The sequence below is a fragment of the Crotalus tigris genome, unplaced genomic scaffold (assembly GCF_016545835.1).
Source record: "Crotalus tigris isolate CLP2741 ecotype Arizona unplaced genomic scaffold, ASM1654583v1 scf7180000023658.1318691, whole genome shotgun sequence".
NCBI lineage: Eukaryota > Metazoa > Chordata > Lepidosauria > Squamata > Viperidae > Crotalus > Crotalus tigris.
This window is the reverse complement of record NW_024100104.1, coordinates 789265-801363: the sequence shown is the minus strand read 5'-3', so window position 1 is coordinate 801363 and position 12099 is coordinate 789265. Positions and strand designations below refer to the sequence as shown.

Sequence of the window (12099 nt, the reverse complement as noted above, 5' to 3'; positions counted from 1 at the left end):
TATTAATTATACAATATATTTTGGCTGTGAATAGCCCTGAAAACAAAAAAAAATGTGGATAGACCTAAAATCATGGATATAACTAGTGAATTTACCAGTGCATTGAAGAATTTGTGCAATGACCAGGAAAAATGTTAGAACAGAACAATTAAGAGGTTTAGAATTAAGGTAGCAATGCACCAATATTACATATTGTCATCTTATTTATTCACAATTTCTTACTTTATGCTGGAGTAGAATAAACAGAAAATGAAATTAAAATTGCTACAAAAAAATCAACAAATGCAGATATGCTGATATCTGGAAATGACCATAACTTAAAGATTCTCTTCTTGAAGGTGAAAAAGAAAATGCAAACCTTTTGAAAAAAATCAAAATGGATTTAAGGTAATCTTAAAAATTACAATTTATAAGAAAGAGATGGAAATACCGATGGATTAACTGCAATTTATTACAAGATGCTACTGGAAGAAATGATAGAACCATTGAAGGAACTTTTTAATGACATTTTGCTTGGAAAAGGGCTTTCATATCATTGATTCCAAAGGATGATCAGGACTTGTCCCAGCCTAGAAATTATAGGCCTATATCTTTGTTAAATACGGACTATAAGATTTTTGCAAAGATTTTGGCAAATAGATTAATGCAGGTTTTGAAACAACTGATTCATACTGATCAATCGGGATTTATAACGGGAAGATACATGAAAAATAATGTAAGACAATTGGTTAATATAATAGAATATTTGGATAAGAATAATCACATTCCTGCTGCCTTAATATTTATAGATGCGGAAAAAGCTTTTGATCAATTAGATTGGAAATTTTTATTGAAAGTGGTAGAGGAAATGAATTTTGGAGATAAATTCTTGTGTGCTCTTAAAGCTGTATATCAGCAACAATCAGCACAAATTATAATTAATGGGGGATTAACAGAGCAATTTAAAATAGAAAAAGGTACTAGGCAAAGTTGTCCTTTATCCCCTTTGTTATTTGTATTAACTATGGAAATCTTACTTATTAAAATTCGAGAATCCTCTAGATTAAAAGGAGGATCTTAAATAAGATTGATTATAGGTTGAAAGCTTTTGCTGATGATTTGGTGGTGACATTATCTTATCCAATAGATTCGGTTAATGAATTGGTTGAAATTTTAGCGCAGTATACACAGGTCTCTGGTTTCAAGGTGAATAAGAATAAAACTAAAATTTTACTTAAAAATGTGTCTATGAAGGGAAAAGATACTATAGCTGAAGCAACAGGTTATGATGTGGTTAATAAGGTTAAGTATTTAGGAGTATATATCACAACATCTAATGGGAAATTGTATAAGAATAATTATGAACAATTGTGGATAAAGGTACAAAAAGACCTAAATAACTGGCAAAAACTACAACTATCTTTGTTGGGGAGAATTTCAGTAGTAAAGATGAATGTTCTACCAAAGTTTCTTTTTTTATTTCAGATGCTACCCATTTTGAAAAAGGATGCAAATTTGGAAGAGTGGCAGAAGGGTATCAATAAATTTATGTGGGGTGGCAAGAAACCAAGGGTTAAATTTAAGATTTTACAAGATGCTAGAGAAAGGAGTGGACTTAAAACACCTAATCTGAAATTATATTATGATGCGGCCATTTTAACTTTAGTAAGTGATTGGCTCAATTTAACAAACAAAAATATTTTGGTTCTTGAAGGCTGGGATTTATTATTTGGTTGGCACGCATATTTAGTTTTTGATAAGAAAGTAGATTGGGTGTTTAAGTCACATATTTTAAGAAATGCCATACTCTGGGGTGTTAGTAGAATTGGATTCAGAAGCAGAATTAGTTAAAGAATGTATGGTCAAATAGGCACAAAATTTTGAAGAACTGGTTCTATTAGATATCTGGGAAATTATTTGGGTGAGGAATGTTAAATTTACACAAGCCCAAAATTTAAGGGAAATTTTTATAAAATGTTTTATAGATGGCACCTTGATCCACAAAAAATGTCTCGTATGTATCCTGACTTACAGCCTAAATGTTGGAGATGTGGATGTTTGGATGCTACTTATTATCATATTTGGTGGTCATGTAAAAATATAAAAGCTTTTTGGATTAAGATATGGTGGAATATCCAAAGAATTTTTAGAAGAAGGGTAAAATTTACCCCACAATTGTTTTTGTTAGGTATTGTTTCTGACTGTGATACTAAAGAGATTACATTGATGTTAAATTTAATTACAGCGGCAAGGTTGTTAGTAGGGCAATGTTGGAAGAAGGAATCTTTGCCCACCCTGCAAGAGTGGTTTTTTAAAGTTTCTTATTTGGCGGAAATGGCAAAGATTTCGGCTTTCTTGAAAGACCAATCGCAAGAGAAGTATTTTTTGGTATGGAAAAAATGGATAGACTTTATACAATATAAGTTGGATATAAAAAAATATTATTTAGCTTTTCAATAACTTATATTTAAAACTTAAGATATTTTATAGACTTCATAGACTTTTTTTTCTTTTTTTCTTTTTATTTCTTTTCTTTTCTTTCTTCCTATTTTCTTGTATTTCCTTGTATTTTTGTCTTTTTATACATATATTATTGTTAACTATTTTATAATTTGTTTAATTAGTGTATTTAGACTTGTTTATGGTTCATATTTATTTTAAGACTTTTTGGAAAAATTTTAATTAAGCCTGTATTCAACTCTGGGAAGGTCGGGGGAGGGTAGGGGAGGGTTGGGGGATTCGGGGAAGGGAATTGTATTGTTTTGTAAAATCTAAAAATTTTCAATAAAAAAAAAATGCCATACTCCGTGTCTGGAGGAAGTATTATTATAAATTGAACTATAAAATACCCATTTGGGGGATTCCTGGACAGGCAATTCAAGGGGTTTCTAAAGGAGTGAATTTTGACAATATTTCCTATAAAGAGTTGCTCATTTGGTCAGGTACAGATTGGCAATTAAAGTCTTTTGATTTGTTAAGGCAAGAAAATATTTTACAATCATGGTTTCAATATTTACAAATAATGGAGAGATGGAGGGTAGATAAGAAGGTGGGAATTACTTTAACAGATGAAAACTTGGTAATTCAGATTAAAGATCAGAAATTTGCTCATATCAAAAGAATTTATAATGAGTTGATAAAATTGGATTCAGAAACAGAGTTAGTAAAAGATTGTATGATCAAATGGGCCCAGAATATACAGGAACCAATCTTAATGGATTCTCAGGAGATAATCTGGGTTAGAAATGTTAAATTTACTCAAGCACAAAATTTGAGGGAAAACTTTTATAAAATGTTTTATAGATGGCATTTGGATCCTAAAAAGTTATCTTGTATGTATCCGAATTTGCAACCCAAATGTTGGAGATGGGGTTCCTTGGATGCAACTTATTTTCATGTTTGGTGGACTTGTAAAAATATTAAAGCTTTTTGGATTAATGATTTGGTGGAACATTTAAAAGGTTTTTAAAAGGAAAATTAAATTTACTCTCCAATTATTTCTTTTGGGTATTTTTGTGGATTTTGATGTTAAAGAAACTATTTTAATGCTGAATTTAATAACAGCAGCAAGACTATTGGTGGGTCAGTATTGGAAAAAAGATTCTCTGCCTTCTTTGGAAGAATGGGTGTTCAAGGTTTCTAATTTAGCAGAAATGGCTAAAATTTCTGCTTACTTAAAGGATCAGTCACAAAAGAGATATGTTTCTGTATGGAGAAGATGGATAGAATATATTCAGAAGAAGTATGGAACAACAAAGTTTCATTTTTTGTATGAATAATGGATTTTTATTAAATTATGAATTCAAGTTTGCAGAATGTTAAGGGTTATTAGGATTCCGGTGTATAAGTAGTAAATTTAAGTTGACTATGTTTAGTTTTCTTTTTTTTCTTTTCTTCTTCTTTTTTTTGTAACCCTGTACGGAGCTCTGGGAAGTCGGGGGGGAAGGGGGGGAGGGGAGAGTATGGGTAGTATGTTCAATAGTTCAGATTTTGGTGATAGAGGATTGCTCGGGCATTTCCCCGCAGACCACATCCGATTGAGAAGAAGAGGAGAGGGATAAGTAAGTAGAAAGATGGAGGAGAGAGAGAGGAGAGGAGAGGAGGAGGTAGAAGGAAGGGGGAAGTGAAGAGATGAGAGGGGGATGCGGTCTGGGGGGAAATGAGTGAGCAATGTCGGAATTTGTGTGTTGTATTTTAACTTCTTATGTATCTGAATTTTTTTTCTTATGATTGTAATGAAAATAAAATAATAAAAATTGGGAAAAAAAAGGAAGAGATGGAAATACTGAATTTGCAAGTGGAATTGGATGATCATTTAAAAATCAAAAAGCGTATACAAAAATTCACCTAAAGACTATCCTTTCAAATTGAAATATAAGAGACTTACTGGATTTATTTCATGGAGATTAAAAATTACAAATCGACAAAAGAAGCAAAAATATGAGAAGACAAGAATTAGAACTGTATCTATGAGGTTAAAGGAAAAAATATAAAATTGATTTATTTGATTGTGGTTAAATAATTAGTTGTTATCTTTGATGATGTTTAACTATCTGGCTTGGATATTTTCTGTTTTGGAAATGTTTAATGGTGCAAGGGATTAATTTGTAATATTTATGTTTCTATTTTTAGAAATCTAAAAAAGGAGTTATTATTTCTAGTAATTTTAATATTTTTTTTGCAGTGTTTAATTCTTAAGAAAAGAATGAGGGGGATTTACCCTAAAAGTAAGAACCTTTGTTCCATAGATGGCACTGAGTAATCTCTAGAGATTAGACATCTAATCTAGGTGTCACATTTTATTGTCATCTTTTAGAGAGCATTGTGTTCTAGAAACCTGTACAATAGTACTTTCCATAATTCTGGAACATTATTTTCATTTTCCTCTATTGATATTAGTAAGACAGTTCATGAAAGATTGATATAGAAGAGTTTTGTTGATAAAATAATCTGGAGGGTGCGCACTTCCTAGGAAATATTCAACCACCCTCTCCCCAATGTCACAGTTGTTTTATCAGAATTAAATAACCTTGAATATGTTCTTTCTTCCCTCCAAAGCTCTTGTGAGTGCAAATAAATAAATTCCATACAGTCTATGGATGCAATCCTCTACAATTTACCAGGGCATAAATCATAATTAACACAGTGGAGCTTATTTCTTAGTACATGCCCAGGTTTACATTCTAAGAAGATTAATGTGAGTTGTCATTTAGATGATGCCTTGTTAGTTTCATTGTTTACGTGGATTTAATTGCTTGAGAAACCATGAACCTTTTATTAAAAGGAAGATTTAATTTTTATGTGGCGTTAGGGTTACTTCAGAATGTTCAGGCTTAGATTCGTTGATGTCACAGTTGAACTATATTAGTTCAGAAATGCTCATTTTATGTGAGTGAATAAATTCTAATTCTTAACAGACAAAGATTATGGAATAGAATGACAGTCTAACTTAACAGTTGTCTCAGTATTGGAGAAAAAGAACACCAAAAAGGGAGCAGCTGTGTTGGGCAGCTGCAGTCAGTATGCAAAGCAAGATTATTATGATGTGAACAGATGGAAGGAGCTTTGAAAAGCTCCAGGTTAGAACTAACACAATTGTTTGCAAGAAGACCAGAACCAAAGAAGCAAAGCCAGCTGTAGCAATCCAGTTGACAGCTGCCCATCACAATTTCTTTTGCTCTTAGAGAACAGACAACTGTGGTTACATTCCTCTGCATGCTTCAAATTAAGACAAACATGTTTGATCTATTACCCAGGAATGTAGAATTCATCTGTCACTTACATTTATTCTGGTCTTTATATTTTCCACAATTGAATAAACAGTGTTGCCAGTATAAACAAAATGCAAGTCACCTCCTTTTTCCATCACTTTTTAGTTTTCCTTTTTAACATCTGTTTTAAAGCAAGCAAGTTGTTTCACTTTATTTTTCCTCGTTTGCTTCTAATGAATGTCATGGATCTAATTGTAAATTATATAAATACGGATACATATGTCTGTAGAGATGAAAGCAGCAATCATATTCTCTCTTAGTGGGTGGGATTTAGTTATGTATTTATTTATTTAATTATTCAATTTATGCGGATAGCCATCTCACCCTAGCGGCTCAGGATGGCTAACAGTAGTTAAAAACAGAAGCAACTACAAAATAAAAAACAACTGGCAGCTATTGTAAAAATAAATCAATCAAGAGTTAAAATAGTCCCTCCAGACTCTAACTGATAATCCAAGCCCCATGTCAATGAACATAATAATGTCTTCAGGGTATTGCAAAAGGCTGATAGTGTTGAAGCCAATCTAATATCTAAAGGAATGATGTTCCAAAGAACAGGAGCCACCATAGAAAATCCTCACCTTCTAGGTCCTGCAAGATGACATTCTTTAATTGATAAGATTCATGCTATTTCTTTTCTGCTGGATGTCACAGGATAGGTAAAAATTATTAGAGAGAGGCAGTCCCACAAATAACCTAGCCCCATTATTTAATTCAATGGACCTTAAGTCTAAAAAAATATTCACATGGCTCCACCCCTCTATGGCAAACATCAGGTATCATCACATAGTCTCATGTAATAGCAATAGCACTTAGACTTCACAGTGCTTTACAGCCCTCTCTAAGTGGTTTACATTGTCAGCACATTACCCCCAACAATCTGGGTCCTCATTTTACCGACCTCAGAAGGATGGAAGGTTGAGTCAACCTTGAGCCAGTCAGGATCAAAGAAATAGAACTCCTGCAGTGTGAGCAGAGTTAGCCTGCAATACTGCATTCTAACCACTGTACCACCACAGCTCTGGATAGATGTAATGGTTAATAGATATATCCCTGAAAAACTCAATGAATCACCCCTGAAATATATATCCTTATATTTTATACAATGTCAGTGTTTCCACAAAATTTTAATGAGATTTGGAATTTATCTCATGAGATAAGAAGTTTCAGAAGAATACTGAAATTTTGTAACTATCTAAATGTAATTCCTACCATGTATTGGTTAGGTTTATTATTTGATTTGGGGAGCTTGCTGATCTACATTGCCAATTGATAATTAAGAGTCCTTGAAAGGAAGCATAGTTGAAGACCAGGATATTAAACTTATGAATAAATATTCACAACATATGGTTCTATAACTACTAAAGGGGCTTTTAAATCTTGTTTTTTTTTAAACTGGAAAGACTGAAACATGATGTTCATTTTCCTATAGAAATCAATAGATATATTTAGTTTAACTAGAATGTGTCCCCTATATTCTGATACTGTTGGAACAGTCAGCAGTTTCCTGAATTACATAACATTTTTATATATATTATGGTATTGTTTTGGTTCATGGTACTAAGCATTGCATGAAGTTCAGATATCCTTTTTATCTGCTTTTTACACAAAGTTGCCCAGGAGCCCAAAAGTAAGGTTTTCTTGATCTAAGAGTTAAATGAAAGTACCTCACATTTTCCAAGTACCACCGAATAACCACAGGTCTTTCAACTTCGTATGGAGACCAGAAAAAGTTGGGTTGCTTTAATGAATAGCAGAGAAATAATGTTCTCAAGTTTGTGCAATTTCTAATATTTTTAAGTCATTACAGCCTAGTAAAATAACAGTCCTTTAGAGGAAAACATGTAGACTTTGTGTATTGTTATGTCTGTTTCCTGTAAGACAGAACATTAACAGAGGAATTGATCTGTGAAAATATAATATTTTTAAGTAGGTCTGAGTGGTTAAACACCCACACCCACATACACATACACAACTTCCTGTTTCTATGGTCATGGAAAATGTAAATCCTGTCCTAAAGAAAGGAATTCCCAATATCCTATAACATCATTGAATTCTCCCCACTTGTGATTGTTGTGACAGCAGATAGCTGTTATATGACCTTAGTACTTCCCTTATTGGAAAACATTCATATAGTTTGGTCTCTTTTAAAATAAATATAGGCTTGTTTTCTTTTAATTTAAAGCAATAATGTAGAATAAGCTTTTCTCATGTTCTGGGTCTCTTTGGTTTATTGTCTATTTGCGCAGCCCAAATTAATTCAACATGTTTCTGAGCCCGGAGAGACAACAGAGCTCCACCACACATCACTATCCAATTCAGTGGACAATTCCTTCCACTCCCCTTCACTAATAAAACATTAAAAAGGTCAGGTCAAAGAACCACTGGGAGAAAATTTCATATGGGCCTCTGGGAAAGAGGAAAATCTTGCAGCAGGCAGCATTACAGAATGAGTGGATTACCTTATCTTTTACTACTGGTATTCTCTCACCCGTTATACTAAGGTCTGTGTGAGAAAAAAAAAAAGATATTCCTTGGGTAAACTTTCCATGCCCTATTTTGATTTTTATGATTGGGAAAGGCAGGAGAGGAATGCTTTTAACAGCACTTTTCTTCTTAACTCTTTCTTATCATCTACAGTGGTTAGCTCATAACCCTACTGGCTTATCTCCACATCCCTTGGCTTGATCTAACCTATTTTCATATCTCTGTTTGTTGGCTTCTTCCCCTCACTTCAAATTTTAATTTATTTTGTTCAATTTTCTGAGTTATCCTATGATGAAAGAATTTTAATCCTTGTACATTCCAAGGGGTTGGGAAAAAAAGAAAAAAAGCTAAAACCACATAGAGTTTCAGATAAAATCATTTATAGTTAGCCGAGCTGTGAACAAGTTGCTGATCTTGAATACAGTCTTGGGATTTAGCACACATTTACTACAGAGCTGCTGTGTGGAGGGCTATTTCTGAACCTGGTACTTACCTGTTGTTTGAATATTTATTAGTCCTCCTGCTCCATTTATGATTTTTTCATAAAAACTTCTCAGTTTTATAAAATATAGGTGTGGGGGGGGCAAGTTAAAGGAAGTCAAGAACAGTGCTCCATCTATGAAATTCAACGGTGAAAAAAGTAAAGTTCTACATTTAGGCAAGAAAAACCAAATGTACTGGTATAGTATAGGTGGTACCTTGTTCAATAGTAGCAAATGTGAGATGGATCTTGGAGTCCTAGTGGACAATCACTTAGATATGAGCCAGCAGTGTGCTGCAGCTGCCAGAAAAGCCAACACAGTGCTAGGCTGCATTAACAGAGGGATAGAATCAAGATCACGTGAAGAATTAATACCACTTCACAATGCCTTGGTAAGACCACACTTGGAATACTGCATCCAGTTTTGGTCACCACAATGTAAAAAAGATGTTGAGACTCTAGAAAGAGTACAGAGAAGAGCAACAAAGATGATTAGGGGACTGGAGGCTAAAACATATAAGGAACAGTTGCTGGAATTGGGTATGTCTAGTTTAATGAAGAGAAGGACGAGGGGGGACATGATAGAAGTGTTCCAATATCTCAGGGGCTGCCACAAAGAAGAGGGAGTCAAGCTATTCTCCAAAGTGCCTGAAGGCAGGACAAGAAGCAACGGATGGAAACTAATCAAGGAGAGAAGCAACCTAGAACTAAGGAGAAACTTCCTGACAGTTTAATTAACCAGTGGAACAACCTGCCTCCAGAAGCGGTGAATGCTCCAACCCTGGAAGTTTTTAAGAAGAGACTGGACAGCCATTTGTCTGAAATGGTATAGGGTTTCCTGCCTGAGCAGGAGGTTGGACTAGATGACCTCCTAGTAAGGCCGCCTTTTGCAATTGACTAATAGTGAATTTGTCAATGCCAATGGTGTTCAAGTGGTGCCCCAGTTGTTTTGGGATTGCACCCAAGGAGCCTATTACTATTGGTACTACTACTACTACTACTACTACTACTACTACTACTATTATTATTATTATTATTATATTATTATTATTATTATTTGATGTCCTGGGTCTAACCACCAAATGAGGAATTATCTAGGGACTTCTTGGCAATCTTTGATGGAGTTATAAGGGCGCTGTCTGGTTTTCACCAGCTTTGCCTTTGTATAAAGGGAATTACATGGAAAATTTCATATTTGGGAAAAGAAAAACTGATTTCTATATATTCAGGTTTTTTTTCAGCAAGCAGTTAATTTAACAGAAGCTATAGTGAGCACTTTGGTACCATGATAAAGCTAGGGCATTGTCACAGGATCAAAAAAGCACAGGATCAAAAATAATAGTTAAAAGAAGCCTTTCATGAACTTTAAAAGATGAGACATTGCAATTTTAAACAGTGAGCAGATATCTTGAAAGCATCTAATGATTCTTTGAAACCTATAGCCTTCTCATAGTTGATTCTCATTTATGATATTGACCTGAAACAGAAACAGTATTTATGAAACCAAAAATAATTATGCAGTTCTGTATTATATTTTCCAAGAACAATTGTATTTAAATAAATTAGTAATGGTGATTACAGGGTACAAAAATATCCTTTAATATGAGGTCAAAGTATGATCATATCATTTTAAGTCATGTCCAACATTTGCACACCTCATCTGTGTAGTTCTTTTGCTTGCCAGGAATTGAAAGCAATAAAAGTAAGAGAAATAAATATTATCCTATTACACTTCCCCAAAGCCTCTTGACAAAGGGTTGGCCGACGAGTAAAAGCAAATAAACATGTAGCATATAAATACAGAAGTATGGACTTTGAGTAATTTAGGATTAAAAAGTTAAGGTGTGTGTGTGTGTGTGTGTGTGTGTGTGTGTGTGTGTGTGTGTGTGTAAATGGATGCATGGCAACACTGAAATCCCACAATATATTTTGTGCATGTTCCAAATCACTTTCCCACCATTCAATTCTTATGACAGATTATTTAAAATTAGGGAGATAGGTTTAGCTGAATTGTTCCTTTTTTCTCTCCTTTGTCAGTTTATAATAGTAGTAGTAGTAGTAGTAGTAGTAGTAGTAGTAGTAGTAGTAGTAGTAGTAGTAGTAATAATAATAATAATAATAATAATAATAATAATAATAATAATAATGAAGAAACAGTGGACCACTTGGTAAGCTGTTGCAAGAAGATTGCACAGACTGATTACAAGCAGCGACATGACAAAGTAGCAACAATGGTGCAATCTGCAAAAAATATCATTTGCCTGTAAGCAAAAACTGGTGGGATCATAAAATAGAGAAAGTCATAGAAAATTAAAATTAAAGGGACTTCAGAATTCAAACAGACAAGCACCTGGACTTAACAATTGTCGATAAGAAAGACAAAAAAGTCTGGATAGTTGTTGCCTAGCAGAATAGAAGAGAAAGAACTTAACAAAATACAAAGACCTACAAATAGAAATAGAAAGACTGTGGCAAAAGCAAGCAAGGGTAGTACCAATAGTCAGTTTGGGCGCAATCCCAAAACAACTACCACTTGAACACCATTGGCATTGACAAAGCTATTAGTCAATTGCAAAAGGCGGCCTTATTAGGAACTGCTTCCATCCTAGATACCTGTAATACCATCAAACATCCACATCTGCCTATCCCAGGTCCTGGGTAAGGACTCGATAGGTAGACAAAATACCAAATCCAGTCTGAACATCTGGCTGACTGTGCGATGATTGAGAATAATAATAATAATAATATTGGAAGGGACCTTGGAGGTCATCTAGTCCAACCTCCTGCTCAGGCAGGAAACCCTATACCATTACAGACAAATGGCTGTCCAGTCTCTTCTTAAAAAGTTCCAGTGTTGGAGCATTCACCGCTTCTGGAGGCAGGTTGTTCCACTGGTTAATTGTTCTAACTGTCAGGAAGTTTCTCCTTAGTTCTAGGTTGCTTCTCTCCTTGACTAGCTTCCACCCGTTGCTTCTTGTCCTGCCTTCAGGTGCTTTGGAGAATAGCTTGACTCCCTCTTCTTTGTGGCAACCCGTGAGATATTGGAATACTGCTATCATGTCCCCCCTCGTCCTTCTCTTCGTTAAACTAGACATATCCAATTCCAGCAACCATTCCTTATATGTTTAGCCTCCAGTCCTTAATCATCTTTGCTGCTCTTCTCTGTACTCTTTCTAGAGTCTCAACATCTTTTTTACATCGTGGTGACCAAAACTGGATGCAGTATTCCAAGTGTGGCCTTACCAAGGCATTGTAAAGTGGCATTAATACTTCACATGATCTTAATTCTCTGCCTCTGTTAATGCAGCCTAGCAATGTGTTGGCTTTTTTGGCAGCTGCAGCACACTGCTGGCTCATATTTAAGTGATTGTCCACTAGGAC

The 12099-nt window shown here is 34.4% G+C and overlaps 1 protein-coding gene across 1 annotated transcript in view; it reads left to right on the top strand.

Annotated features, from left to right (window-relative positions):
* The window catches only part of GPC1 (glypican 1), a 258712-nt gene that overhangs the window by 209706 nt on the left and 36907 nt on the right, over positions 1-12099 (top strand). The gene's annotated exons all lie outside the window — the stretch shown is intronic.